Source organism: Balaenoptera acutorostrata, chromosome 1, assembly GCF_949987535.1.
Source record: "Balaenoptera acutorostrata chromosome 1, mBalAcu1.1, whole genome shotgun sequence".
NCBI lineage: Eukaryota > Metazoa > Chordata > Mammalia > Artiodactyla > Balaenopteridae > Balaenoptera > Balaenoptera acutorostrata.
Genome location: NC_080064.1, coordinates 163,705,841 through 163,721,355, shown reverse-complemented (window position 1 = coordinate 163,721,355; position 15,515 = coordinate 163,705,841). Strand labels below are relative to the sequence as shown.

The 15,515-nt window shown below is 49.3% G+C and overlaps 1 long non-coding RNA gene across 1 annotated transcript; it reads left to right on the top strand.

Annotated features, from left to right (window-relative positions):
* The first annotated feature begins 12,879 nt into the window (after nucleotides 1-12,879).
* LOC130707412 (uncharacterized) lies at nucleotides 12,880-15,291 on the top strand. The gene is made up of 2 exons (XR_009007309.1): nucleotides 12,880-13,592; nucleotides 15,114-15,291. It is a non-coding gene; the product is annotated as an uncharacterized LOC130707412 (long non-coding RNA).
* The last annotated feature ends 224 nt before the right edge of the window (nucleotides 15,292-15,515 follow it).

Here is a 15,515-nt window from a genome sequence, read left to right as displayed (position 1 = left end):
GTGGGGTGGGTTCTCAGGGCGTGGAGCCATGCTCTTCAATTCTACTCAGTAATTCGATCAGGAAACGTCTTAAGCACCAACTACAAGTCAGGCTCAGGGCTCGCCCTGGGAGGTGTAGGGGGGGGGGGTGAGGTGGGATGGTGGGATGGTGGGTGGCGCAGGGATGAATAACAGAGGTCTCTGCCTCCCAGAACCTTCCAGGCGAATGGGGGAGACAGACTCCTACACAAGTGACACAATTTGAAACAGTGTAACATCAGTGCTGGAAGAGAGGTACAGAAAAGACAGGCCACAAGAAGAGAGAAAGGTTAATGCTGTCTCAGGAAAGGGAGCAGGTTTCCTGCAAGATGGGTAGGGATTGGGCAGCTGGGACTTCATTCAGTCATTTGGTAAATATTAATTATGCATCAGCTATATTCTAGGGATTGTGCGGGCACCAGTAAATGAGAGGGAAAGCTGTTCCAGATGGAGGGAAGAGCATGAGAGGAGGGAAGAGCATAGGAAAAGACAGAGCCTGTTTGGAAAAGCCTGGGCTGTGACTTTGAGGCCGTCGCTGCATCCCCCCAGGACCTGCTGGACCAGGAAGCAGCCAACTGCCTTCCTTGCTTCTTCCTGTCTTCTGTGCCAGGATCCTGCCTGGGGTGCTTTGCCTTTCTATATCAGAGGGAAAGAATTTCAGGCTATTCCCCAGAGAGGGCAGTATCCTTGGCGTCCTGAGGTTCAGGTTGCTGGGTAACGTCCACTTCCTCCACTCCCTGGGCTGGAAGCGCCCCCAGAGCTCTTTGGGCAGCTGAGAGCCACGTTCTGTGGCTGCTGCCCGGCACTGGGTCAAAGCACCTTGATGTGCAGCCAGCTGTAGCTTCTGCAGCTGTGTCCCCACCACCCAGGGCGAAGAAGAAAAGGCCAACTCGCGGAAAGCCCCTGGGAGAGGCCAGAAACATTCCCCTGGAGCTGAAAGCAATCCAGATGATTGGCCGAGGAAGTGCAGCTGGCCTCCCGCTTCCACCTGCGTTCTTGAAACATTTACTACTAATTAATTTCTGAATTACACAACAATGCACTTCCTAATTACACAGGGGAAGCACTAGCAGCTATAAAGGGGTCGTTATCTATTTCACAAGTGATTCTAATAGATGCTCTCCCAGAAATGAGAAGGACGGAGGGGTGGGGTGGGGGGGGGAGGAGGAAGGAGAGAGAGAGGGAGATTTTGGATCGATTGAGACAGAAGGAAAGCCTGGCTGGCAGGTTCTCCTGGTCTTAGAGGCTGGTGTCGTCTGGAGGAGCTCAGCTGTTTGGGGACCTCAGCAACCCTTCCAGGAGACATGCAGCCGTCTCTGGCCTCAGAAGGAAAGCTTCCTCGGGAACCCTGCCAACTGTACAAACACCAACCAACACGGAAATGTAAATAATAACATGCAGACATGATGCAAACATAATTATAGCCGAACATTATGAGGAGAGAGACTCACTGGGGACTGGTCATGTTTTCCTGTCTGTAAGTCCCATTTTGCATTGTGGTGATTAAAGCAGACTAATTTTTTTCTCTCTCTCTTTTCTATTTTGTTTTTACTGCCACATAGAATTTTGTGTGTGTGTGTGTATTTATAGTAGATTGGATAGCACATTAAAACAAGTAAGTGGCTTTCATATCATGTTGGAATATCGGATTACCGATGTTTATTAGGCTCATCAAACTTATTGAGCTCCTACTGTGTGCAGGGAGGTATGCTGGCCAATGGGCTACATGAATAAGGTAGGATCCCTCCTGTGGGTAAGTCTCTATAGTCTGAGGAGAGAGACGTGTGTTAAAAACAAGTGGCTTCAGCATGTGGTGGAGACAGGCACAGGGAACCATGAGGGCACTAGCTGCATCTTGGAGTTCAGGCAAGTCTGTGGAACAGAAGAGAGTGTGAACAAGGACTTTTCCTCCACTCTTTCCTAGATCATGAGGGCTGGAGCCCTTCCCAACTCTCAGCACCTGATTTACAGGTCGAAGGCCAGGTATGAAGGCTGTAGGCTATGGGTGGTTCTCCTGAGGGGTGAGTTGTATCTGCCACGGTCCATCGGGGGACAGAAACCATAACGTTTATTTGAACAGAAAGAATGAAACGCAGCAAATTGTTATCTAGGTAAAAAGTTATAACTAGTAATTGAATGGATAAAAAGAGTACTTAAAGGTACCGTGGAGGTAACAGCTGTGGGAAGCTACTGCGTCGGGCTGAGTGAACAAAGGGAAGAGGTTGGAATTATTAAAACACAGAAATTTAGAGAGACCCCATCAAACTGAAACTCAGACCTCTGAGAAGCTGGTGTCTCTGGAAGGGGAGGCTGTACCACAAGGGGGCAGGTTTTACAATTGTAGGAATAATTGCGGAGCGGGTTCACCTGCACAGCTGGCGCCCCCTGTTGGCAGAGCTGAATATAGAGCCAGTGGACAGAGATTCAGAAGGTGGGGAGGGTGATCCCATAAGCTGGAGGTTCGTTCATTCAGCTTCGATTTTTGAGTACCCGCAAAATATCAGGCATTTTGTGGCTTGGACCAGCCTTGCAGACATGGAGGTGGTGAGGAAAGTTTATAGGATCTGCTGTCGGGTTAGGTATGGGGTATGACTGGGAGGGAAGAGTCGAGAATGATTACAATATTTTTGGCTTGAGCCGCTGAAGGATGGAGCTGACGGTAACTGCGGGTTTTTGAAAATATTTACGCCATCGATGATTATAAAGTTATGAAGAGATTCCGTTTGAATTCACTGAGTAAATTAATCTGAAGAATGCAGTCTTAATAACCTGAGATGTATAAACCATTTTGAATAATCCAGGATATTTGCATGTTTCCTGTTCACTACTCTTATGAAATTATTATTTTCCCAGACAGGTCCTGGGAGTGGAAGTGGCCTTGTACACTCTGGGACTTTGCTTTCTCACAAAAAATCTTCTAGAGTTTTTTTGTTTTTGCCTTTTTGACTCCTGCTACCTACCCATAGGTCCCCCCCACTCCCCCCCCCCCACCGCCATTGCTAGCTACTGAGGATTTGTCTGTCCTCACCTTTATCTGCTCAGAATTCTTCAGGGTTTCCTTCTCAATGTCTCCTGTTTTCCTTCTCAGTCTCCTTCTCTGGCTCCTTTAATGAAGTCAACCCCCAGATCCCCATCCTTTCTCCAGCCCAACTACCTCTGACTTGGTCTTGAGTTTCCAACTGCCTTCTGGGGATCTCCACAAGGTTGTCCTGAAGACACCTGAGGTTCTCCATGTTGCCAAATGAACTCATTCTTCTCCCTTTATACCTAATTCGCACCCGCCCCTCCCAAATCCTTGATGTCACCTAATGTCATCGTCTAGCCGTTCTGGCTCCCAGCTCAGTCATTTTTTTAATTTTAATTTATTTACTTAATATATTTATTTTTGGCTGCGTTGGGTCTTCGTTGCTGCGTGTGCGTTTTTCTCTAGTTGTGGCGAGTGGGGGCTACTCTTCGTTGCGCACGGGCTTCGCATTGCGGTGGCTTCTCTTGTTGCAGAGCATGGGCTCTAGTTGTCCGGGCTTCAGTAGTTGTGGCACTCAGGCTCAGTAGTTGTGGCTCACAGGCTCTAGAGCTCAGGCTCAGTAGTTGTGGCGCACGGGCTTAGTTGCTCCGTGGCATGTGGGATCTTCCAGGACCAGGGGTTGAACCTGTGTTCCCTGCATTGGCAGGCAGATTCTTAACCACTGCGCCACCAGGGAAGTCCCAAGCTCAGTCATCTTTGACGCCTTCCTCTCACTCATCCTCATAGCTGATCCATCACTGATTCCTGTCAGTTCTCTTTTCACTCCCTCCTTGTTTCCCCCTTTCCTTCCCACTGCTTGAATTCAGGCTATTCCCTTTCTCGCCTGGCCTGTCCCGGTGCAGAGGCCTCCTAATTAATTCTTCTCCTTTCAAGCTCTTACCTCTCTGTCCCCTGCATCGGGAATTGCTTCCTAAAGCATCAGTGCATCACTCTGGCTCCTTCTCAGAGCTCTCAGTGGTGTCCTGTTGCCAGCAGAATGATAGTCAAACTCTTAGCACGGTGTCCAAGAGCCTCCTTGGATGGGTCCCAAGCCATCTTTCCAGACTCCACCCCAGTGTCATCACTGTGTTTTAATCATGCAGGATGGCTCGATATTAACTACAATCACCAAGCATGCTACCTTTGCTGGGGCTCTTCCTTCCACCCGTGCTTTCCTTTTGTCCCTCCCCGGCCTACAAATGCCCCACCCACCCTGCCACTTCCTTCCACCCCCCATGAAGGTGAAGAAGAGGACAGTTTCTTTACTTTTTTCCAACATGCCCAAACTCAAATTATAGCCCATTCAGTTCGAGCCTCCCAGCCAGGCAGAGAGAGAAGTCCGGGGCCGTGGACCAGAGAGGAAGGGTCTGCAGGACCCTGAACTTGAGCCCCTGAAGGCCCATCTGCCCACCCCAGGCACAATTTCAGTCCAGTCCAGAAGATGGTTTTCCACGCTGTCTCTCACCGTCTCTGGAGAAGAAGGTGCTTCCCTGCAATCTGTGATCGGCAAGCCCTTGCATGAATTAATCAGCAAATTCCCTGTATTTAGCCAAGTGACTGCAAGGAAAACCACTGCAGACTGAAGGGGTGTCTTCTGGGCTGTCTCTGGCCTTTTACTCTCACTGAGCTCCTGGCGCCCCAGGGTCCTCAGTACAGTCTCTCTTTAACTGGATCTCTCAGGACCCCCTTCCTGAGTCCCTTCCAGCATCTGGAGCTGCCCTCCACCCAGCCTCATGCTAATGTCTCACCCCTGGGCTCTAGAGGAGAGAGCTGGGCATTCCTGGGTCAGTCCTGCTTGTTCTTTTCCAGCAGGGTGGTGACTGCTTCCTTGGCTTCTCTTTTTTCCCACGTGGGCTCTGGTGGGTGTTTTTATTTCTCTCCCTCCCGACCACACCCTCAGGCCAAGCAGACCAGCCCTGGGGCCTGCCTGCTCCAGGGCTGTGCCCCCGGGACGACCCAGGGCGTGTCCGTACAGCCCAGCGCTTACTCGTCCTTGGGCTCATCTGCTCGTGGCCTCTGGATTTTTCCAAGGGGACAATTCCTTAGGGGGACAGCTCTGCGCCAACAGGGGATTAGAGGCTCCCCCTCCTCAGCCAGAGGAGGAAGAGATTGCACTTCAGAAAGGCCTCCTGGCAGCTTCACCCGGAAGGTGGACGTCATTATGGGGCTTGGAGTCCTTGTCTTGGCTCTGTCATAAGCTGTCCAGTGATCTTGGGGAAGTTGCCTCGCCTCTCGGGGCCTCATGAAGGCTGTATGGAGAGACTTGTGTCCTGGATCTGTGTCCCAGTTGTGGTGGGCTGTCATGGAGATGTCTCAGGGCTCCTTGGAGCAGCTCCTGGGTTGTCCTGGGCACTCGGTGATGCTCCTGACGGTGCTCAGAGCGAGGCTGCCTCCCGCACGCTCGTCCTCCCTCACCACGCCCTCAGCACCTCCCTGGCAGCCTGGGCTCTGTGCTGCATGTCAAGTATGTCGAGTTGATTATTACGTTTGAATTCAGTATCCATAAATCCTTTTATTTTGTTTCACATGCTGAATCTCTGGAGCCCAATATGCAAATTTATGGAAAACAATATGCAAATAAGAGCATAGGACATCAAGCCTGCGGTAGAGGAACTGTCAGGGGACCCAGGCCCCTGCCGCCTCCACTCTGTGACTTTTCCAGGCCTCAGTTTCCTCATCTGTAATGTGGGGGAGCTGGGCTAGAGGGTCACTCAGTTCCTTCCCAGCTCCCCAAACCCAACATTCTGTGTTTGGAAAAATTACTACAGTGTCTACGGAGGGAACAGCTTCTGAAATGGACTCCTGTCTGCTGGGAGGTGGGCTACAGTGGGAAGCTAGGAACCCAGGGTCATAGGGCCCCTTCCAGTGGAATTTCCCGTTTGGCCTTTCCTCTCCATCCCACTAATGTGCAAAGTTAACAGCAATAACAGCTAACAGTAGTTGAGTTTTTCTATATGCCAGAATTTCTATGAAATGTTTTATGCCTTATCTCATTTAATTGACAAGGCATAGTGGCTAAGAGCAAGGGGCGTGGAGGTGACCATCTAGCTCCAGAGCCCAGCTCTGCCACTCGTTGTCTGTGTGGCCTTGGGCCACCTGGTTATTATTTACCTTTCTGATCCTAATTTTCTCATCTGACAGTGGGAATAATTATGGTACCTACCTCATAAGGTTTGATCATGGTTAAATGGATTTGTCTATGTGTTCAGAACAGTATCCAGCATGTGGTAAATACTGCATTAAAATCTAGCTATTAACACTACAAATGACAGCCTTCCCAACACTCCTACCAGAGGGTACTGTTATTCCCGCTGACTGCTGAGGAAATTGAGGCTTAAAGAGGCTAAGGGTAGGTGGCAGTCTTGGTCCATTTGAGCTGCTGTAACAAAGTACCATAGACTGGGTGAAACAACAAACATTTACATCTTACAGTTTTGGAGGCTGGGAGTCTGAGACCAGAGTGTCAGCATGGGCAGTGCTGGGGAGGTCCCTCTTCCAGGTTGCAGACTGCCATCTTCTTGTTGTGTCTTCATGTGATGGAAAGAGGGTGAGGGAGCTCTCTGGGGGTCCCTTCTCTAAGGGCACTAATCCCATTCATGAGGGCTGCACCCTCATGACCTAATTATCTCCAGAGGCCCCACCTCCAAACACCATCACATTGAGGATGAGGTTTCACATGAATGTTGGGGGGACATGAACATCCATCCATTGCAGTGGCCAAGGAGGAACTCCAGCCCGTGACTGTCCACATGCGTCCACTGCACAGCACCCGGTGTTCCTGGACTGGTCCTCCCCAGCTTGCTCCTCAGCACAGGGTCCAGGCTCCCCTTCCCTCAGGGCACTGTCTCCAGCTGCTCTTTGAGACTCTCAAATTGAGAGGAAAGTGGTTAACAAGTCAATTCACAGATTTTCTCCTGGAACCAAACGGAGAGGCAAAGGGCAAAGCAACCAGTGAGGAGGCCTTTCCCAGCCTCATGCAGCTCTCAGGGCTAATGGCTGCGGCCCAGGAGCGGTCACGGGCAGACCCAAAGCCATGTTGCCAGCCACAGACTTGAGCTTTCCTAATGCACCCAGGCTCCTGGCACCAGCCCATGTGAGCTTGTCTCTACCCAGTGCACCCACAAACACTCTGGTTTATCTACAGGACTAATGAATTCTGCCAATGCCATAATCAGCAGGAATGGAAAAGTCAACCAGAGCTAATTCTTTCTAGGGTGCAATGTAATTACTTTAAAATGACTTATTTAGTGAAATGGTAATGACGAGGCTAATGTTATCTCCCCAGATGACGAGCCTATTAGCTGTATGCTGCTTCGGGGTGAAGCAGGGAAGCAGGGCTGTCACACAGAAGTAGAGGCCGTCCTGCAGGGCTGCAGCTTGATTGCTTCTGCTTCTCCTACAGAGCAGCGGTAGGAGGCCACTTCCCTCAGTGCCATGGCCCCTAGGGACAAGCCCACTGCAGCCAGGTGGCCTTCTCTCTAATCATCCAGGTGATACCACTGTGGCTGAGAGAGGCTGACGGATGCTTCTTGTTCAGGAGGAAGTCCGGGGGTCTTAGAGACTTAGGAAGCATCTTCTGTTCGGGCAGGCCTAGATTTAAATCTCATCGCCGCCTTTCGACCAGCCGGCCATGTGACCTTGGCTGAGTCACTTAACCTTTCGGTCAGTTTCCTCACCTGTCAATGGGAAATGGCAATACCTGCCTCAGCCACTGCTCAGGTCCTCCTCTTATTGGCTGCAGGGGATATTCAAGGCAAAGCTATGGCCCACGCCCAGCACAGACTTTATGGACACACTTGGCTCTTTAATCTTGGTTTATGTGCCCTGTTACTTCTCTTTCTTCTTTTGCTTCTGCTGTTAATTCATGCTAGTTGGCCTTTTATGTAGTCTCATAAGGCTTCTTAACCCATTTCTGGAGTAAAGTGGAGGATAAATTACAAGTAGCGGCAAAGGAATGAGGATTAAGTGACAATTGCAAAGCGTCTAGCACTTTACGTCTTTCCCTCCCTCTCTCCCTAATGGGATCCTGTTGTCTGCTTCTCACTGGGGCAGGGTAGGTGTGGGGGGACATGGACCCCGAGGGGTGGTAGGGTGTGGGCAGGGAGAGCCAAGGAGCCAACACTGGAAGCAGAGTCTGAGGGGGCCAAGGTCTGAGCTGAATGGATGGTCCAGAACTAGGTCACCACAGAGTCAGATGCAAAAGGCCGAGCCAGGGAATGAAATGAGGAACCGGTGAGTTTAGGGGTTGCTGCTGACGAGGAGGGTCAAAGTGGGTGGCGTGGGTTCTTGAGCTGAGGTAGTTACAATGGCGGCAGGTGTTTATGGGGTGGGTAGGGTGCTTTAAAGGAGTCAGAGTAGGGGAGCCAGTTGGGAGCCCATTTGGTAACTATGGGGCACAGATAATCTGGGAGGGTTCTGTGTGTCCAGGAGGGATGAGAGAGGGGTATTCTGGGGGCGGGGGAGGGGGGACTGATTGACCCCAGAGGGACAGTGCAAGTGCTGTAGGCCAGTGGGCAAAGTCTAGGGGACCAGCCTAATCGAGGTGCAGCGAGCTCTTCTCAACAGCCCCAATGGACAAACAAAACTGTTAGAGTAGGCATCTCAGGGAAGCATGCCTGGAGGGCTGGGTGCCACCAGGCCTTCGATCTCAAACGGTCCAGCAGCTTCAGCACGCTGGGCTCTGACTCACCTTGGCAGAGAAACTGTCTTCTGGAATTTGCCCTGTGGACCAAGAAATAAGTGAGCATCTAAATGGATAGAACATTCTTTCTCTGGGCAGAAGTTTAGTTTTCTTAAGCCTGACAAAAATTAAGTATTAGAAGCAGTAGAAATAGAGAAGGTTTAGAGAAGATTGCAGAAAAAAGTCAGGATATGTGTTGACTCAAAACTCAGGCTCTGAGTCAGATAAACTCAGAATCCCCATTTCCTAGCCGTGTGACCCTGGATGAGTTACTGTCGACTGAAAAAAAATAAATGCGTAACCTAAAAGTTGAGAGTATGTTTTATTCGATGAACGTTTTTAGGACTTCAAGCCCAGGAGACAGCATCTCAAATAACTCTGAGAGACTGCTCCGAGGAGGTGAGGTGAGGAGCCGGGGTGTATAGGAGTTTTTGCAACAAAGGGCAGGTAGTCGGAATGTGAAAAGGTTATTGTTAATTAAAGAAAACCAGATATCTCCCATTAAGGAATTTAGTGCTTTTCTATCTATGGGAAGATGCGGCAGTCTGGGCTCACTGAATTTATTCCTTTGATATGCACCTCAGCTATCTGGGGCCAGGATCCTGTGTTTTCTCATCCTGAGTTCCCTCAAGGCTCACCGTCTGGGCAACTGTAATGTAATGGCTTGATGGCTGCAACATCCTTTGTTTACTTGATATGGCAGGCATTATTTTAGTCCTCATTACTTAACCTCACCAAGCCTCAGTTTCTTCATCTGTAAAATGGGGCCATAGTGGCTCCGACTGGCCTGGGTTGCTGTGAGGGTTGGACGGGTTAATGTATGTTCAGCTCTGGGTTCAGGGGTGGGCCCCGATCAGACACTCCATCAATGTTACCACTTCTCATTATTAAAAGCAAAAATCCCATTCAGAAAATTTGGAAATATTTTTATCCTTTAAAAATACACTTTCTTCCTCTACCTTCTTGACATCGGAAGGCACTTAGTGTAGAAAATACAGTACCTTCCTTTGTATGGTAATGTTCACGACTTCCACTCTCCTTTCGCTCATTTCTTACAACCTGCCAAAAGCTAAGAGAGGCCAGATTGCTGAAGAATTCAGTTTCTGAGAGTTCCATTTGAAATGAAAATTTAAAACATTTTGAAGTAAATTCTATTACATTTAAAAATCTTGTGTGACTGGGGAGTCATTTACCTCTAATTTACCAAATATAATTATTATTTTTAAAAATAAATTTATTTTATTATTTTATTTATTTATTGTTTCTGACTGCGTTGGGGTCTTCATTGCTGTGCACAGGCTTTTCTCTAGTGGCGGCGAGCGGGGGCTCCTCTTCCTTGCGGTGCGCGGGCTTCTCATTGCCGTGGCTTCTCCTGTTGCAGAGCCTGGGCTCTAGGCGCAGGGGCTTCATTAGTGGTGGCACGCGGGCTCAGTAGTTGTGGCTCACTGGCTCTAGCGCGCAGGCTCAGTAGTTGTGGCGCACGGGCTTAGTTGCTCCGCGGCGTGTGGGATCTTCCCCAGCCAGGGATCAAACCCATGTCCCCTGCACTGGCAGGCGGATTCCCAACCACTACACCACCAGGGAAGCCCTATAATTAGTTTAAATGCAAACAAGTTAGACACAATCTGTTTTTCTATTTCCTCACGCCTATAGGAGATTTGGAAAATCCACCCTGTATGAATAGCAGGGTCTCACGTCTGGGCTGTAGTGCCCAGTGGAGGGGCGGAGTGGGTCTGGGCGTGCGCTGTGGTTTGGTGGGGGAGCGGGGTGATGCTTCACAACAGCCTTTTTCCAGCGTTAGTTATTTCGCATGGGGGAAGAGCACACGCGGAGGAAAGGGGTGTCAGGTGTGATGCTGGTGTTGGGAAGAAAAGACGGTGTAGCCCGCACACTCTGGTCCCCTCCCCCACCCCGTGTCGGGAGCAGAAGTGCTGCCCTTTTGGGGACAGGGAGTGGAGGGCCTTCCCCCACCAGGGGACGGCTCGGAGAGAAGGGAGGAGAACCATGGTGTTATTTCTGCCCCTGAGTGTTCTTGGCTTTGGGAGGAGCCCGGGAGAGCACGAGGTGGACACCCCAGCTTTCTCTACAGAGGCACCCGGCACAGCTGAGCCATGGCCCAGGGAGAAGCTGCTCTCCGGTGTCTTTTGGGCAGTGGTCATCGAACAGGAGGAGGCGTGGGCCAGTGGTGCTGTGTGACACGCCACCTTCTCAAGACTGCTGAGTTACCTACTACTTGTCCCTCTGATTTGCAGCTTCTGGATTTTAAGTCTTTTTCCTAAAAAAATCCTTTGGGGAGCAGGGGCTGTATGGGAAATCTTTGTACCTTTCCCTCAATTCTGCTGCGAATTGAAAACTGCTCTCAGAGATTGTCTTAAAAAAACACACACACACAACAGAAGAGCTCAGTGGAAATGAACGGCAGACCACACAACAGGGCAGAAAAGGGATTAAACCCGAACGGTGGCAAATTAAAAAAAATCCTTTCCTGTGGTTTTAGTGGGGTTTAAGGGAGGGAAAAATGTTAAAGGCATGTGTTCAATCCACTGTCTTTACCCAGAAGCGTGCCTTCTCTTTGCTTTGAAGTCGGTAAGTTGAGGGAATCGTTCATTTCATCCAAGTTTTAAACTTTATTGGCACAAAACTGTTCATGCATTTTCTTACAATGTTTAAGGTATTTGTAGTTATAACCTGTTTCATTCCTGTTGTATGTTACTTGTATTCTCTCTCTCCTTGATCAAGTCTCGTTTGAGTCTTGTCTATTTTCTTGGTGTTTCAAAGTGTTGGCCTTTCCATGCTCCCTGTTTGTCCCATTTTAGATCAGGCTTGGCTTATCACCAGGATGGGACTCTTTTTGTTTGTTTCAAGCTCAGAGCTAGGATGCCAAAGTTGTCCCACTAAAGGATTGTGTGCTGACTTTTACGTAATCGTATTCTATTTCTGAGAATTTTTTCACACTGAGAATGAAGCTGACTCAACACTGTCCAATTAATCATGGAGGGAATATGTGGGGCTGGGGAAGTTTGGCCTTGAGCTGTACTTGTATGTGACATCTAAGTAATGCTAAATGCCATGCTACTGGGGGAAAGAAAACTCCCTTTCACAGGCTCCACGGCGCTCAGAGAATAAAGAATTAGCGACCACAGATAGGATGTCAAAATAATGGTTATGTTTGATCATCTCACTCTTTGCAGAGAATTAAAAGCAATCATAGGTAGAATCAATGCCACTGTAAGTTTCCCACATCAGGGCTGTTTTAATATTTTAAGTGGATTTTAGTGCTGGTGATTTTTAAAACACATACACACGTCTCCTGCTGACTGCTTGTGGCAACCGAGAAATGAAGACCAGGGACAGGGTCCCTGCTGACATTTAATTATCAGCACACTGCAAGTGACTTACTCCCAGAGACCTGCTTTCCTGACATGAATGTGTGTGTCTCTGCCTCTGGCGGTAATTTTTTCCCCACCGTCTCTAGCATTTTATATATATGACAGTCACTTACAGGACGAGTTATTTATGTGACACTTTGCAAAGTGCTTTAAAAATACAATTGCTATTCAGTTATTCCTTACAACTCCCTTGTGATGGAGATCATGTCTACACATCAAGCTTTAGAGGATCCGGAGGCTTAATGCTTCTTGCTTGAGTCCTATAAGAAGTCACAAGCAGAAACCCTGGCTGCCACCCCAGGGCTGCCCGGGGGCTCTGGGTATCTCTATTTGTGCTGGAAGTTTCCTCTGAAGGAGATAGTTCCAATTCAAATGGGAGACTTGTGGGAATGAGAAGGACCGTGAAAGCAGGGTAACTGGTGTTTGGCCAGGGCGTGATGCTCAGGATAGCCAAGGACACTCATCCAGGAACCAGGAGCTTTGGAGCAGAAGAGTTCATCTCTATAGACAGTGACTTCCCTGAGGACACTCTTCCAGATTGGTCCACGTGGGCTCTTGTTCTCACTTAGATCATCACTGACTGCAGCATAACTGGGACATGGGCGGGTCCTGTCCAGGTACGCCCAGGGCGAGGTGGGAGGGAGGCGGGGCTGGTGTCCTTAGTCTCTGAAGGACAAAGCTGCTCCCGCCAGGTGGTTGAAGCTGGGGGTGGGGACAGCAGCCCCCATGAGGGCAGGCCCGGGGAGGGTGGTTTGGAAGGAAGGGGCAGGAGGAAGGAGCCAGGACCTCACAGCAGCAGTTTTGTGGGGGTAAAGAAGAGATGGCTCCCAGGCAGTGGGGTGAGCAGGGCTGCGTCTGTGATTCCTCCAAGGAACCGTCCAGACTTTGGCTGATGCTCCGAGTGGGGGGACTCATGGGTGGGGTCCCCTGCCTGCCTCATCCCCCCTCAACTGGCAGGCTCAGAGCTGTGTTGGGGAGAGAAGAACATCCGTGCTGTGATGATGTATAGCCTCCTGCTGCCCCCAGGAGCCCCGAGGCGGAGTGGGGAGAGGGGTAGGAAGGGGGACGGTCACGGAGATGTCCTGGTCCAGGAAGATCCGCCCCCCACCCAGCTCATCTCACTTGATGCTCGCGGCAGCTCTGTGCAGTCGACATAATTAACTCCATTTTACAGATGAAGAAACCAATATTCAAAGTGGTTATGCGGCTTGTTCAAGATTGTACAATTAATTAGGAGTGGAGAGTGGGCTCATTAGCTTCTCCAATGAGCCAAAGTGCCTGTGTGTCTCTCTCCGGGGCTTCTGTTTCCTTAGGTATAAGATGCATGCCTTTCCCTCCTTCTGCCTCAATGGTCTGCTCCCTCTGGGCTGCTCCGGCTCTCGCCACAGGGTCAGCTGGGGCTAAATCCGTGTCCAAGCTCCTCACTTGCCATGATCTTTGGTGAAGTCTCACTTTCCTCTGGTTTCCTGGAGGAAGCTGAGTGGACACAGAGAGAACGCCGGTAAGAGGCCACAGAGCTACTGAGATCAATGCGATTTTGTCACTGTGGCAAGTGGAAGAGTCTGTGACATTTTAGTTGGTCCCCATTTGCATCTTGAGGAAAGAGGGAGTGTCCAGCCCACAGGTCCCCGCTGGGGATGGGGACCTCTGCAGTCTGACACCTTTCGCCTCTGAACTACGGTTCTCTTCTCTTGAAAGCCATTTGGTTTTAGCTCCTCTAAGGGAGCCCTGCGTGACACATTTGTTTTAACTCAAGAGTGCTGTCCTCAATTTCCCCGGGAATGTGAACAAAGCCCTTCTATTTCCTGATCTGAAGGCAGGCCTCCTGAGGTCAAGCCCGGGACTGGCTCTCTCATCTTCTCAGGGACAATTATGCACCTGTCAGCAGCTCTTCTCCTGTGGGGTCTCTGGGCTTCCACTGTCTGGGCGCATAGTCTCTTGCAGGAGATGGGAGAACACAACAGTGACAAAACACAGAATGTTCCTTTACTTGTTTCCTTACCAGCCGCTTCCAGGACAGGAGGAAGGAAAATGGGGCTGGTTCTTGGTGCCTGTGCGGGAGGCTACTGAGCCTGGACATTGAGATTGATTGAGTGAGCACTGGTCCCAGCTGGCTCTTGGATATTTTATTTCTTAGCTTGTGTCTACTGAGCACCTACTATGTGCAGAGCATTGAGCTATGGCTTCAGGAAAGAGCAGAGTTGGTTACTGGTTGCTGAACCAATAACATTTCCCAGCCTCCTCCTTCCTTTCTGGTCAAGCATACCACACATGAGACGCAGCCTTGATTACGGAGCCAGCAAGAAAAGTCTTCTAGGGAAAGATTGTCCCTCTGACAAAAAGAGAAATGGGAAGAGAGGTTGTCCTCCTTCTTTCTGATGTGATTGCATTAGGGTGGGTGGCTGGCAGCCATATTGCCACCTTGAGGGGACCAGGCAGGCACTGAGGATGGCAGAGTGGAAAGGTGGAAGGCAGTAAGTCCTTGATGACTTCATTACACTGAATTAACCAACCCTAGACCTGGGAATATTCCCAGACTTCTTGATGTGTGAAATAATCAATGTCCTTATTGTTTCAGTTATTTTGACTGGGATATTCTGTTTTTGCAGCTGAAAGCATTCTAACCGATAAACACGGACAACAGAATCTTTCCCTTTAGGAGATTAGCATCCAAGGGAGATGGGAAATGCACCCATGAGGCCTCTGGAAAGCACTTACCAACCCATGCCATACCCATAATGCATAGCTGGGTCTTTTTTTATAAAAAAGATGCATTCATAAAAACAATGTGTTACACCAATTGTAATTCTCCAGTGATTTCATAACTGCTTCTGAGATACTTCACCTAATTACTAATTGGTATTTAACTCACAATAGCTCTTAATACTGTAGAGTTTCTTTCCTCTGTTTTGACAAGTGGTAAATATCTGGAAATCCCTATTATTCAGGTGAAGTGTTTTATAAACAAGTTATCCTTTACCAAATGAGTATTAATTCTTTAATTTATCTCCTTTAATTGCAGATTTTGGAACTAAGGGTCCTGAAGAGAAGGGTCTCACCTGAATATCAGGCTGTATGATCACATCTATTATTCCCAAACAGAAGACTGGGGTAAAACATGGAATGATGTTCATACCTTCATTATTCCAAGTGTTTATTGTATCCTAATCATTACATGTGTAATGAAACGTTAAAAGGGTGCTTGTGGTTGAAGCTCGTGGACCATACATGCATCATTCAAAGGAGTGGTGAGACTGTTTGCAGGATTTGCCGTGGAGCTCTCCAAAATCCAGTCACATGAGTCTCAAACCCCTCATTCTTAGTGAGGGCATCAAAGATTGGTGATGGAAAATTAGGAAGTGGATTCCAAGTGAGAACTCCTGCTGAGCCCAAGGCGGGGCTCAAGGCGGGGAGTCGTTCACCC